This window comes from Pollicipes pollicipes, unplaced genomic scaffold (genome assembly GCF_011947565.3).
Source record: "Pollicipes pollicipes isolate AB1234 unplaced genomic scaffold, Ppol_2.1 Scaffold_4002;HRSCAF=4701_pilon_pilon_pilon, whole genome shotgun sequence".
Lineage (NCBI taxonomy): Eukaryota > Metazoa > Arthropoda > Thecostraca > Pollicipedomorpha > Pollicipedidae > Pollicipes > Pollicipes pollicipes.
Window position 1 is genome coordinate 24503234 of NW_023596420.1, and position 13281 is coordinate 24516514.

A 13281-nucleotide genomic window follows, 5' to 3' on the forward strand; every position below is an offset into this window, starting at 1 on the left:
ATGTGGTCTGTGTTAGAATAGTACCATGTGAAGGTTGGAAAAAATTATTGTGTTAGTTGACCCATCCATTGTAACGCTACATTTCGGGCAACACCAGGAGCACAGCAAAATCTTGGCCGATGTAACACCACCTCCCACTCGTACGATCCAAATGAATACCTAGTCGGACACATGCCTCCCCCGCGCTCCTGTCTTACAACGGCCGGCGTCTTCTAGTGTGCGTCAGGTGCCGCCGGCTGGGAGCTGTCGCCTGCCGCTCCGGGAGCTCACTGGCGACAGCCGGGCAGCTTGGCGCGCCGGCGATGACGCCCCCCGACGCGCGGAAATGGATCGTGCACGGCGCGCGCCACCCGGCGCGTCAATCATCGGGGTGGTCCGGGCACTGGCGGCCCGTATCGGCACGGCCGGCGCTGGCAGCGCCACCAAGCGTCTGGCTCTGGAGATGTCCGGACTGATATCGGTTGTTGTTGCCGGTTCAGGAGACGAGGGTGTGCGGTCTGAGTTTGGCGGGAGACTATTGCATCAAGGATGCATTCTTGCACGGGCTAATTCTGCGGCCGTCGCGTTCCTCCTAGGATTGTGAAAGTCATACTGGTTAGCACTACCACCTACGGTAGACGTGCGGTCAGCGAACGAGTAGTGGTGACGCATGTTGTTGTGCTGTCATGTTGTTGTCATGTTGCTGTCATGTTGCTGTTACGTGCCAAAAACACAAGTAGTCGTATTTTACTGAGATTTATGCAATAAAAGGTAGTGTATTTGTGAAGCCTGAAAGGTACATTGAAACATGAAGCGCTGTCTTGCAGGCAGGCACTTTGGATATAGGAATTTGAATAATATTGTACTGATAATGCATCTGCATGCACTAACATGATGTTTATATTTTGATGTTAGGCCGCTAGAAAACAGCGTACTATGTACATTGAGCATGGTTTTTGTTTTGCCGAAAAGCAAAAAAAAAACATCTATCAAATTTGGCTTCCAACCTATGCTTTGCACATATCAACGGCATGCACTAAATGAGCACATTACCCAAGGTTTGCATGTCGAGCAAAGCTCACAAATTGACACGAACCCAGCAGCGAACTGCGCAACACGCCTGCACACAGGTATCAAATTTGTATACGGTGTCGCTTGCATATATGCTTTGCAGGCGTGGCTCACAAAAATATTATTATTATATTGCGCTCATTTTCAGGTAGCATCAGCGTCAGCATTTTGAATTGTAGTGAGAAACTTAGTTGCTCACTGATATTCTAGTGTACAAAGTGCAATGGAAATTTTGAACCAAGATGATTGAGAAGAGGTGCGTGAAATGACAATGCAAGTACGGTAATCACTTGAACCATACGTTTGCTGTCGTTGGATTATTCGTTAACCACCACAATTTTACACAAATTTGATGATTTCGATTATGATCAGAAGCTCCCGAAACCAATCGCCGATATATGTGAAGGGGTAAAGGGTTTGGGATGCCCCAACGCAAGTTGATATAGTTCTCGATGAGACTCTCAAATGCCCTATGGGGGTATTTCCATGAGACCGTTACCAAAAATGTATTACAACGTGTTTTGGTGCTTGATTCTTGACCCCTACCACCCGACCGTGCAATTCCGGGCCAACGGCAGTCTTCGACGGCGAAAAGCTAACGTGTCGCAGTCCTCATCACGGTCCGTCATGCCCAATGACGTCACTTGACCTTTAGTGCGCCGCTGCCGCGGGCTAACCTGTCAAGCGGAAATAGCGAGTGCCTAAAGCGGCTCGAGCCCATCCCGCCTGTGTGGAGGGATCGGAAGGCAGGCGCTATAACCAGCTGATATATCGGGACGGACTAATGTATAGGGTGAATGGATGAGAAATTTATAGGGCTCCCGACCACAGGTTAGGGTCCTCCAAGCAAAAACAAGGTGCATGGTATGGAATCGGTCGCTTGTGGTTCGACAACTATTTCACCGGACGGAGTCAGGCGATCAGAGGCGGTGGTGCGACCCCTGCCCGTCACACATACGCCGTACCACAGAAATCGATAGCCGGACCGGTCCTATCCAGTCGTCTGACAAACGACTTGACGTTTTATCTGTCCAACTGCCGAGTAATTATGTATGCTGACGACATCCAGTTGCTGGACCGCGTGAAGGCAGATGACCAAAATATAATTGCTCTCCTGGTTGGACTGAGCTTACTTTGGCGATCATGGAGAGCTGGTTCCACCCTAATTCTCTCAAAATGAGCCCCCCAAAATTGACTTATTTTTGTTGTAGGTAGGCCAAGTACGAAAAGGGCCAAAAACTTTCGATTTTGTACTGCCGATGCCTGCATGGCACCCTCTTGCTCAGTTCGCCCGCTCGGTGTTGTCATCGACCCTGTTCTTTCCTGGGATTTGCACATAAGTCAAGTGGTAAAGGAATCGTAATGCATTTTTGATATCTCTCTTTCGCCTGGGGGCATCACTTCACCCAGGACATGTTAAATTTTGTCAGCCAAACCCACGTATTCCCGTATATTCTGAATTGTTCTTTTGGTATGGGGAGGCGCCGCCAAAAATCGACTGGACAAGATAGATAAGCTTACAAAGTTTCCTGCCAGGGCTGTGACAGGGACACGGCGTACAGAACAGGATCGGCCCGTCACTACCAGGTCCTGGAATGGGATCGGATAGAGTGGTCAGTAGAGGCACGGGACGCCACTAAGGTCCACACGGCTTCTAAATACCAGGACGCCGCCTTCCTGCGCAGTTGCGGCGGCATGTCTAGCGCCAGGTCCTCGTTATCCCACCGTGTCGCTCGCTCCACGGAAGCAGGACGGCTGCAGCTGTCCAAATAGCAGGCTGGTGTGCTCACAGAGAGGCTTTCGATGCGGAGCGTTGTCCTCGGGGGAACGCTTGCCGGTCGGGTGTAACAGAGAGCCGCTCACTGTCCGCCTTCAAGCGTGCCGTAGGGGACGTGAACAGCTGAGCGGATATCTGAGATGCGGTGATCTTGTGACTGATGCACACTCATGTTCACATGCCGTTTTTATGGTTACATGCTTGTAGTATTTACAACCCGCACATTGCACTTTTAGTACCTCTGACAGTAATCGTATCCTTGGTACGATATTCAACTGCACAAGCATCAGGCAGTAAACATTTCCGTATTGTGTTGACATGTACGGGACGCGAATCCGGAAGAGCCATTTGATGCATGGATTGTAGATCAAATCCATACATGCATACATTCATACAGAAATACATATGGCATTATCAGACGTGCTTGTCATCCGACTACACTTTAGCGAGAAACATCTCACCCTCATAAGCGCATACTTTCACCCGACAAGAAGACAACCAAGCACCTTTCGGACTCAGTACTATAGTTCACAAAACTCACACGCTTGTCGTCTTCTGTGGAGACGTCAACGCCCACCATCCAGTACGAGGGCAGACAGACATGCACGCATTGACAAAAGAGTTGGATAATTACACGACCGACAAACACGACCATGTCTGTCTCAACACTGACACTGCCATTCGCCCGGCGGTCTGCCCCAGTCGCTCAGACAATGCACGGGACATTCTGCTGACATCGCCATCCCTGGTCATTACAACACGGCGGGAGCCAGTGGCTGACCAACTTTACAACGATCAGAGGCCTATTGGTTTCTATCTCAACAAGCCATGCACCACAAGCCTCGACACATTCGTGACATACAACTTACGACACGCGAACTGGACAGCTTTCAACGACACACTGGGCCATTCCATCCACACTAGTGTGACAGTCATTGAACCCACTTCTACAGTCATCGCAACAGCAATAGAACACATCGCTCACCATAACCCATCGCGCAAAGCCTAGGGCCGTTTCCTGGTGAACATAAGAAAGTCAAGGCGCTATCAAGAATCGCAATTTAGCAAGACACAGATACGAAAGACACCGCACGACACAGACCGTAGCTGCATACCGCCACACGGAGGTCCTAAGCCGCCGCACCGTTAAACATGCAAAGAACAACGCTTAATCTCAACTCGCTCACACATTGAGCTGCTTCACCCCACTCACGCGACTTTGGTTACTCATCGAAACCTTCCAAGTACACCTGCAAATAAAACGTGAAGCAGTCACCCTGAAACACAGCACTCACATCACATAGCCCCAAGAAGTCACAGATACTTTTGACACTCACTTTAACACTCGATCCAGCACACTCCCAAACGCTATATCCAACTACATTCCACAGCCACCAGGATCTCCAGAACACGCACACAACTCACCATTCACACTTGCTGAACCGCGCATTCACCATGCCTCAGGCGACACCGCGCCCGGCCTAGACAACATACAAGATGCATGTTTAAAAAACTCTCGCCCATCTGCACGCATGGCACCTTTCAACACTTTCAATACTACATGGAGGGCACACTCATCGCCCAGAAGTGGTCGCATGCTCTCATCCTGCCCACTCCCAAGCCCAACAAAGATTCTGCACTACCAGACAACTACAGACCTATTTCCCTATCAAGCTGCTTCCACAAAATTCTGGAGCGGATGATCGAATTCACCTCTCGACCTCAAGCACGCATACAACCTCAATATTTTTGCCTTACTATACCACCTCCACCGTTGCGGCATCATCAGACACCTCGCGCACCATCTCAAATAATACTTATGCGATTAAAGCTTCCAAGTCGAACAGGAGTCCGCTCTTCCGGTAACCGAATGCTCCCCTACTGGTCCCATGCAAGAATTAGTTTTTAGCCCCCTCCTCTTCGTCTTGGCACTGGACTCCGCAATCCGCACCATTCCTGGGCCAACACGAATTGCTAAGTACCCAGGCGACATTAACATATGGACATCCCACAACATGCCCAATAACGCCCCTGGCACCCTGTAACACTTCCCCAGTTCTGCACAAAGTCGTCCTACACACCTCAGTGATATATATATATATATATATATATATATATATATATATATATATAAATCACCACACAAATCATTCTGCTTTCTGTTCGGACGGCTCGGTGCAAACGGTTAGACGCACGCCTCTCAACATACAGCATCATCAGATCCTTCTCGCCACTAACGCTAACTAACGCTATGATCCTTGGCGCTACTTTGGATTCTCAAATGAACCTCTAACGACATATCACAAACATCCAAGCGCGCAGACCAAACGCATAAACAATCTCAGGGGTCACACCGGCGCTAATTGGGTCGCCGACAGAGCTACACTCTCACAACTATATACAAGTAATATCTGACCCGCATCGCGCCAATACACTGCCGCCTCACTGAAGTACTCCTCCGTTGTCACTTCAGAGTTTAACACATTCCCCTATCATCCCTGCGTCATCGCTTTCCGCCCCCCCCCCCCCCATCCCCCCCAGAAGGGATGGATTCCGATTTGTGCCCACGCCCATCACCCCAGCGTCACGTCCCCAGCAATCTGCCCCACCTTCCCCAAACCGGCGTGTTGGGCACGCGACTCTCCATAGGTCACACTCCTAATCACCCAGCCCAAGAAAACATACAGGCCAACAGGGCTACAGCACACCTGCACTGCCCTCCTGGCATAACACCCCGCGCCAACATCATCTACACAAACGACTCAAAGACACACCGCCCCCATAGGACAGGAGTGGCTGCCGTTATCACACCGCCACCCAGGACAGGAGTGGCTGCCGTTATCACACTGCCACCCACATACAGGAGTGGCTGCCGTTATCACACCGCAGCCACAGGATAGGAGCGGCTGCCGTTATCACACTGCCACCCACAGGACAGAGTGGCTGCCGTTATCACCCGCCACCCACGGGGCAAGAGCGGCTGCCGTTATCCACACTGCCGCCCACAGGACGGAGTGGCTGCCGTTATCACACCGCCCCCACAGGACAGGAGTGTCTGCCGTTATCACAACCGCCACCCACAGGACAGGAGCGGCTGCCGTTATCACGCTGCCACCTACAGGACAGGGGCGGCTGCCGTTATCACACCCGCCACCCACAGGGCAAGAGCGGCTGCCGTTATCTTCCCCGGGACGAAGGCGAAGGCAACAGACCCACCCGGGTAATTTGAGCGCCCGCCTCCGCGACAGTGCATCTATGTAGACCTGCAGAGCTATTCGCGGTACTCGCAGCATACAGACACATACACCGACACAAACATGCGCAAACCATCATCGCATCCGCCTCCAACTCCGCGCTGCTAAGCATCATACCCTACAAACACACCCACCAGCCACTCATCCCAATGACTCTCCGCAAACGCTACAAACTTCCTCACGCCCGACGGCCGAAGCTAGCATGGGTTCCGGACATTGTGACATCATTGGCAACGAGCAAGCCCACGCTAAAGCCAACGGGGCTTCAGTTACCCAACCACAGTGAACATCCCTTTATCTAAAGCCAATTACTACCCTGCTGTTCGGCAGGCCATCAACATGAAAATTCAGCGATCCTGGGATAACACGTACGCAAACATGCACCGTATTCAATCAAAATGTGAAGTATGGCCATCCACAAACCAAAACTGCGGGACACATGCGGGAGCTCTAACACGACTTCGCATTGAACACACACAACTCACACACGTCGACCTCATCAAACGCTCATTACGATCAATATGTAACACACGCAGTTCAAATATTTGGGTCTCCCACATTATCCTCCTTGTTCTCAATACAACACAGAAAACCACTCGCATACTATTGCGGACAGAACAACATAGTATTCACTATCCCTAACGTCCTTGGTGCCAGCGACCCAATATTTATTTATCTACTTTTAGAATTCTTTGCGGTTGCCAAACAATTGCAAGCAATGTAAGAATTTTTCAACAAAAGGGGCCAAACAAAGCAAACCAGAACGAGTAAACGGCTGTGTAAAACCTGAACGTCCAAAACAAAAAGAAAAGGCGGAACAAAAGAGACAAATGAAGAAAAAAGAGGACGAAAAAGAAAAAGGGGAGGGGAACATAATTATGTGGCGAACAAGAAAAGCCAAAGATAATTCAGAAATGGCCATTGTCTGGACGAGGACTAATCCCAGCTAGTGTAAGCGAAAAAAAGAAAAATGTTGTGCCTGCGCCCATGAGGAGGACAAGGAGCGGGAAAACAGGACGAGAAGAAAATGAGATACGAAGGAGCGGGTGGTAGGAGGGAAGGAATGAAACGAAAAGGGACGAAAGAAGCTGCGGTAGCGTTGGGCCCTCACGCAAGATAAAACCAGAGTCTTTCCGGCAATCTGGTCAGGGCTTTGTGCGCGCCAACAAAAAGACCTGAGACGGTGCCACTTACTCCAACTTCAGGCCCGATGACAAGTGACGGCCCCGGTACCACAACGAAGGCAAGAGACAAGACACATGGCTGATATTATTGAAGGATGAATAGCCTCCACCATTTAACTACGAACAACATGGTGGATCATCTACAGCGTCTTGCTCGCTGGCAGCGGCTTGGACCTCAGCAGCGCGTAACGTGTAGTAGAAAACGATTGTAGCCCTCTGCCTGGTCGGACGGTCCCCGGCTAGTTAGTCTCCCATTCGGCTTGACCAGCATGGTGTGAAGCGTCTCGCTGCCAGCGAGAATACAACCACGTTAGCAATCACCAGCACCTGGCACTGTTGCAGCAGCGGGCGGACGGCACGAGTCTGGGTCCACCGCCGGGCGCCACGAGTCTGGGTCCACCGCGGATGGCACGAATCTGGGTCCACCGCCGGGCACCACCAGTCTGTGTTCACCACCGGACGTAACGATCCCATGTTCACCACCGGACGTAACGATCCCATGTTCACCACCGGACGTAACGATCCCATGTTCACCACCGGACGTCACGAGTCTCGGTCCCAGGAGCTTATCGCTGGACGTCACGAGTCTGGGTCCACCGCTGGAGTCACAAGTCTGGGTCCACCGCGGGCGCCACGAGTCTGGGTCCAACGCCGGACGTCACGGGTCTGGGTCCACCACCCGACGGCACGAGTCTGGGTCCAACGCCGGGTATCACGAGTCTGGGTCCCGGGAGCTCACCGCCGGACGTCACTAGTCTCCGCCGATCGTCTCGCAGCGGCCGCGCCCCGTCGCACCCACGGCAGCCGGGGGGTGACGTGGCGTGTCTGCCCGCTGGCGCAGCAGGCGTACCAGGCAAATGAGAGACCTTGGTCTCAGTTAGTCCAGGCAGCCAGGCCGCGAAAGCTTCCTCCAGTTGTCGGCGGTCGCTGTGGGGACTGTACAGCTGCCCTCGCGAAAGCCGTCTTTGCCTGCGCAGGTGGCAACGGACATCCTGCAACCGTCTTATGATTTAGTTCGGCGCTTGAGAGGCACCGAACCTTGAAATGCACTTTCCAAGCGCCGCCTTGAAATGCACTTTCCAAGCGCCGCCTTGAAATGCGCTTTCCAAGCGCCGCCTTGAGATCCGCTTTCCAAGCGCCGTCTTGAAATGTACTTTCCCGTCCCGGCCGCCGCCGTCTCTGGCCGAAGCCTGTCGTGCACATGTAGCCGAAGAAAAATGTTTGGGGTCGTACTGTCTGAAAGCTTAGCGCGTTCAGCTTTCGCGCGAAGAGCCAAGATTCAAATTACGGCTGTGCCCGGATCCGAATCCTGTGCCCTTATGTGAAAAGATGGCTACTGAAGTTGCTGCCAGGACGACGTGCGTCCCGTTTCCGTTTCCAATTCAAAAGACGGAAATTTAAGAACGTTTTCGGTATTGTTTTTTATCACAACCATTAAGCACCGCAGTGATCAATGCTAGGGAGTAAAAAGCCTGCGAACATTAGCAGCCTCCACATTCTTGAATGTATCTGAATGGTACCTACCAACATTTCGTGATTGGCTGTTATAGCCTGCTCAACGCGCGTTGGACGTAAGTGCATAGTCCCAAGCCATAAACCGTGCATCTACGTACGCCACGCTTTTGCTGAATGCGTCATTTTTCGACAGTCTACGCTGCACAGAGGATGTTCTGTCCTCTCCCACCTCCTGTCTGGCCGCACTAAGCAATCTTTTAATGAGACGAAAAGGGCTTTCCGTAGCATGTTTGGGTACCTGATACGTAGCAAGGTTTTGACATAGTGTTAGGCCATAGCGATGGCTTATCCGGATTAATGACTACAGTCGCATTGTATACCTAGATATTTAAGGCATTTCAAGCCAACATTTGGCCATTAATCATGACTCTCATTGCGACGAGCAAGCCGTCCTAGAGTGCAATTGTGAGCATCCTCGACAACGCATTACACGCCAGACGTAGTGACGTGTCAGATTTTGGACGCGCGCCCAACGTTAAAAAACGCCCGCGTGTGCAGACAATTAAACACGGTACACAAGACGTGTTTGAATTTCAAAGACTTTGCCAAGATCCCTGATCTGCAGAGTTGCTGAGCTTTGCTTGAGTAGACACGACGCAAGAGAGACTTCCCTTTTGCAGGCGTACCTTCTTTCGTAATTCCCGGGCAGCCACTACTGGTAGAAAACGAGAAAATCTGTCAAAAAATGAGAAATCGAGATGCTTTGCGCAACCCTCGTGCGAATGAAGGATACAGAAGTGCACGTTGCACGTGTGGGCATTGAAGAGTTAAGCGGAAAAGTAGAAGAAGACGATGATTATGTTGCAGGGTCGTAGACAGGATTTTTTTGGGGGGGAAGCTCGTTGAGTTGGGGGACCACGGCTAAATGGGCCGTGTTTTATGTGAGCAGCCGTAGCATAGTGTTTTGAGAATTGCTGGGAAGCTGCATAAGGTGGATAATAACTTTGGCCATTTGTCAATAATGTGCCGCACATATCTGGATGCCTGCACTCTTAACATTTAAGGTTTTTCGGAGCCTGCAGGGTCTCCGACTCCGGTGGCTAGTCTTGGCACTATGGCTTTGATTTTTCCCGTATGGTGTTTCCCACAGCGGCTCTTTTCCAGGCGTGCTTCGGCTTTGGGAGTGGGGCTATCGAATGGTTAATAGCGACACACAGACTCAGACTTAAACCAATGCGCTTCACGGTAGCAGGCCCTTGCCGCCCGCTGCGTCAGTCACAAATGTGCGTTTATTCGCATTAGCGGAGGGACCACGGCGGTTGTTACGGCGACGGTGGTTGCGACAGCTGCAGGGAAGAAGCGTAGTGGTGGACAAGCATGAACGGTATAGTTTGGACACGAAAATCATCAAAATTGATATGCTTGTTATGCCTTTACCGTGCTGCAGTGGCGCTTCCCAGTGCTGTTATTCGACGTAATTGGTTATAAAGTTTCACTAGCGCATTGTTTAAAAAATATACTCCAAGTGTTAAACATTCCGTTCAATAAATTATAGTTGCGCCCCTGCAGCATGACCACAGCCATATATCTCGCAACTGCATTCGTCAATGTTTATGTACGGAGGCAACGTGGAACTCACACTCTCTATATAACATCATACGTTCTTATTTGCTTTTCATTCTACGCTAGATTATGGCACGTTTTCCGGTTGTCGTGGTTGCTTTGCGATTATTTAAGAAAATGCGTCATTTGCAGTTGAATGTATCGACTTTGTTCGATTATGGCCTAGTACGCCTCCAACAGCTCCAGAAGTGTCCGTTCATGGCGAAATCGATGCCAGTTATGACCACTATTTCCACCATTTATTGCGCAAAATGTGTTGATGGTTGCTTTGCTTTTATGTTTGTGCATTAATCCTTGAGGCCTGCGTAATGGTACATATTACATAATACAGCACATATCCCCTAGTGTATCTCTCGGCAATGTTTGCTTAAAGTTGTAGCGCAGGGGTGAAAAAGTGCCTTTTCTCTCACCGACGATGTTTGGAACCATATTAATTGTCACCTGGAATCAGATCTTTCAGAAACCGTTTGTTATAAGATGGTCTGGTTTGTTGAAATTTGTTTTTATTTTCGCACTTTTGTCACCAACTGGGTCGCACAGGTGTCAGTTTTTGTCGCCGATCATATCCGGTAAACCAGAAATTATTTTTCACCCGTCTTGCAGTGCATCTCTATAGCAAACTCGATGCTGCTAATAAAAGCACTAAATATAGCGTGAAACAAAAGGGCATTGAATGTATTCGAATAGCCTATTCACATGGACGTTTTTAAGTGCATCTGACGCGCAAAAAAAGACGTCATGGTCATGCATACGGAATGGTCATGCATACCGAAGTCTATGTCTCACCTATCGTCAGAATGTCGGCTTAGATCATCCTACGCATTCCCCTTACAGGAAAACTTCATTCGATTATCCACCGCTAAACGTTTACCAATTTGTTACAAATAAGTGCATGCTAGGCACTGAAGCATGCGAGCAAAACACATCAGGCTTATTTTCTTTGTACCATTGTCCACATAACCAGACGGCAGATATGAGAAAAGGACATAACCTGCATGCACTAACGGAGCTGTCAAAAAGCATAACTTAATTATCAAGAATTGGCTCAGATTGATCCGCGGTTTACAGCCCAGCGTTATGTGCACACGTCCGATACGCATAAAATAAGCCGGTGGGAACAGAACGTTGAGAAACAAATATGATTGAATACGTCATTTATAGCATCTCCCTCCCTTCTTTGTCTTGCACCTTATGATCTAGCAGAGTAATGTCAACCCACCACGATATCTGTTCATCCCACCGTCTCTCTGGTAGCAGGAGTCATTATCAACGATCGTGCAAGGTTCAGTATTACGTGAACACCATAAACTGCTAATGCGTAGCTTTTGCGCTGCACCACGCCACATACATTTGTTTGCATTTTCTGCTTTTCCCTTTTCTCAGTGCGTATATAGCGTAAGTAAAATTAAAACAATTTGTGGTTGAACAAATGCATGCAGATCAATTCACTTATGCTCAGATATGTTAACGTCCCGGCACCGTTCTATTATAATCTAAGTTCACATTTGCACGATCCCTTCTTTAAAGCCAAACAGGAATGAAAAGCTAAAAATCCCGTCAGACTGTAAGATATGCATAGGAGTGTAGTTTGCTTGCATGAAAGGACTGCATAAAGGAACTGCGAATATGTCCAAAATAGACGTTCTATCTCTCTGAATGTTGGGTGCAGGATACTATTGGGGGGAAAAAACCCTTTTGACTCGAATAGACCTGATAGTACGTCGCAAACCGCACTAGCTAAAATGGTCACCGACTAGTGCATCTGATGTCCAGCTTATGACGCTAGATTATACAACATGATGCAAGTGCTTCTCTCATGAAGTGTTGAATCGACTTGGAAAGAAATAACCACGAGTCTTTTAGTTAGCGACCATTGAAACCTCCATTCGGATCGGGCAGTCCTGTACGCCAGCCTGCCATTAACTGGGAATTCTGAGAAAAGTCAGGCTTATTTCTCACGCCACTGAGTTTTAATAATGCAATCATGAGGTACCAAATAGCTTCTAGAAATGGGGTCTTCATCGTTAAATTGGATTGCCCGGATGAATGCATTTTAACCCCGGAATTCGCCCTGACAAAGGCTGTGTAAATCATGTTGGCTCGTTGTCATAGTCAAGCCGGTGAAAAACGTGACTTGGACAGCAGCAGTAGATGTTCCGCAATGTCGAGCACGCTGTGTTATGCGCTCAAATTGAAAACCGCTTGACCCACCATTGGATGGATGGTGCGTTGACCTTCAAGGTGCCTTGCTTCAAGAAGAGCGGTTTGGGTTATTCTGGGTCTGGTCGAAGTGACGTCATAGGAATCAGAAGTGGCTGTCGGCTCGCCGGAGAACCCCTCTCATCATCAAAAATAACATCGACGTACGATTTCTTCTCTCCACGAAGTTCGATGTCAAAAAATGCTGTTTAGAGCTGCAACTGATTTACGCGTATGCTTACACGTGATAAGATCACTATAGTTTGTTGAACTGGCAAGGTCAGCCAAGATCGTTTGGCAACGATGTTTCAAATTGACTTCCCATAGTAACCTTGTTCCTGAATTCCTTTCACGTTTCTGCATGCTGCCCTGGCACTTAATCGTGCCGATTAGCATCCTTTTGTACCATTAGTTTAATGCGGGTTCCTTGAGCGCGGAGTTATTTCAGCAGGAAAAAAACTACCTTAAAATAAAGTATGAAAGCGAAGAAAGACCCAGCATTGACTTCGCCTTTACGAGATCTTGTATGAGAATGGCCGCCTTTTTAGCATATCAAGAGTTCAGTCGGGGCAATAGGGGAAGGGGGGAGCAGCTGGCGCAACGTGCTCTCCCCCTCCAAGGACATGGGGGCCAACATACGCTTCTCCTTCAAGTGGTTGCGCACCACTTGCCTATTTGTTGGGCAGTGAAGTCTTGAAATGGTTAGTGAGTATGGTGTGAAGCGACTCAAAATTGGCAT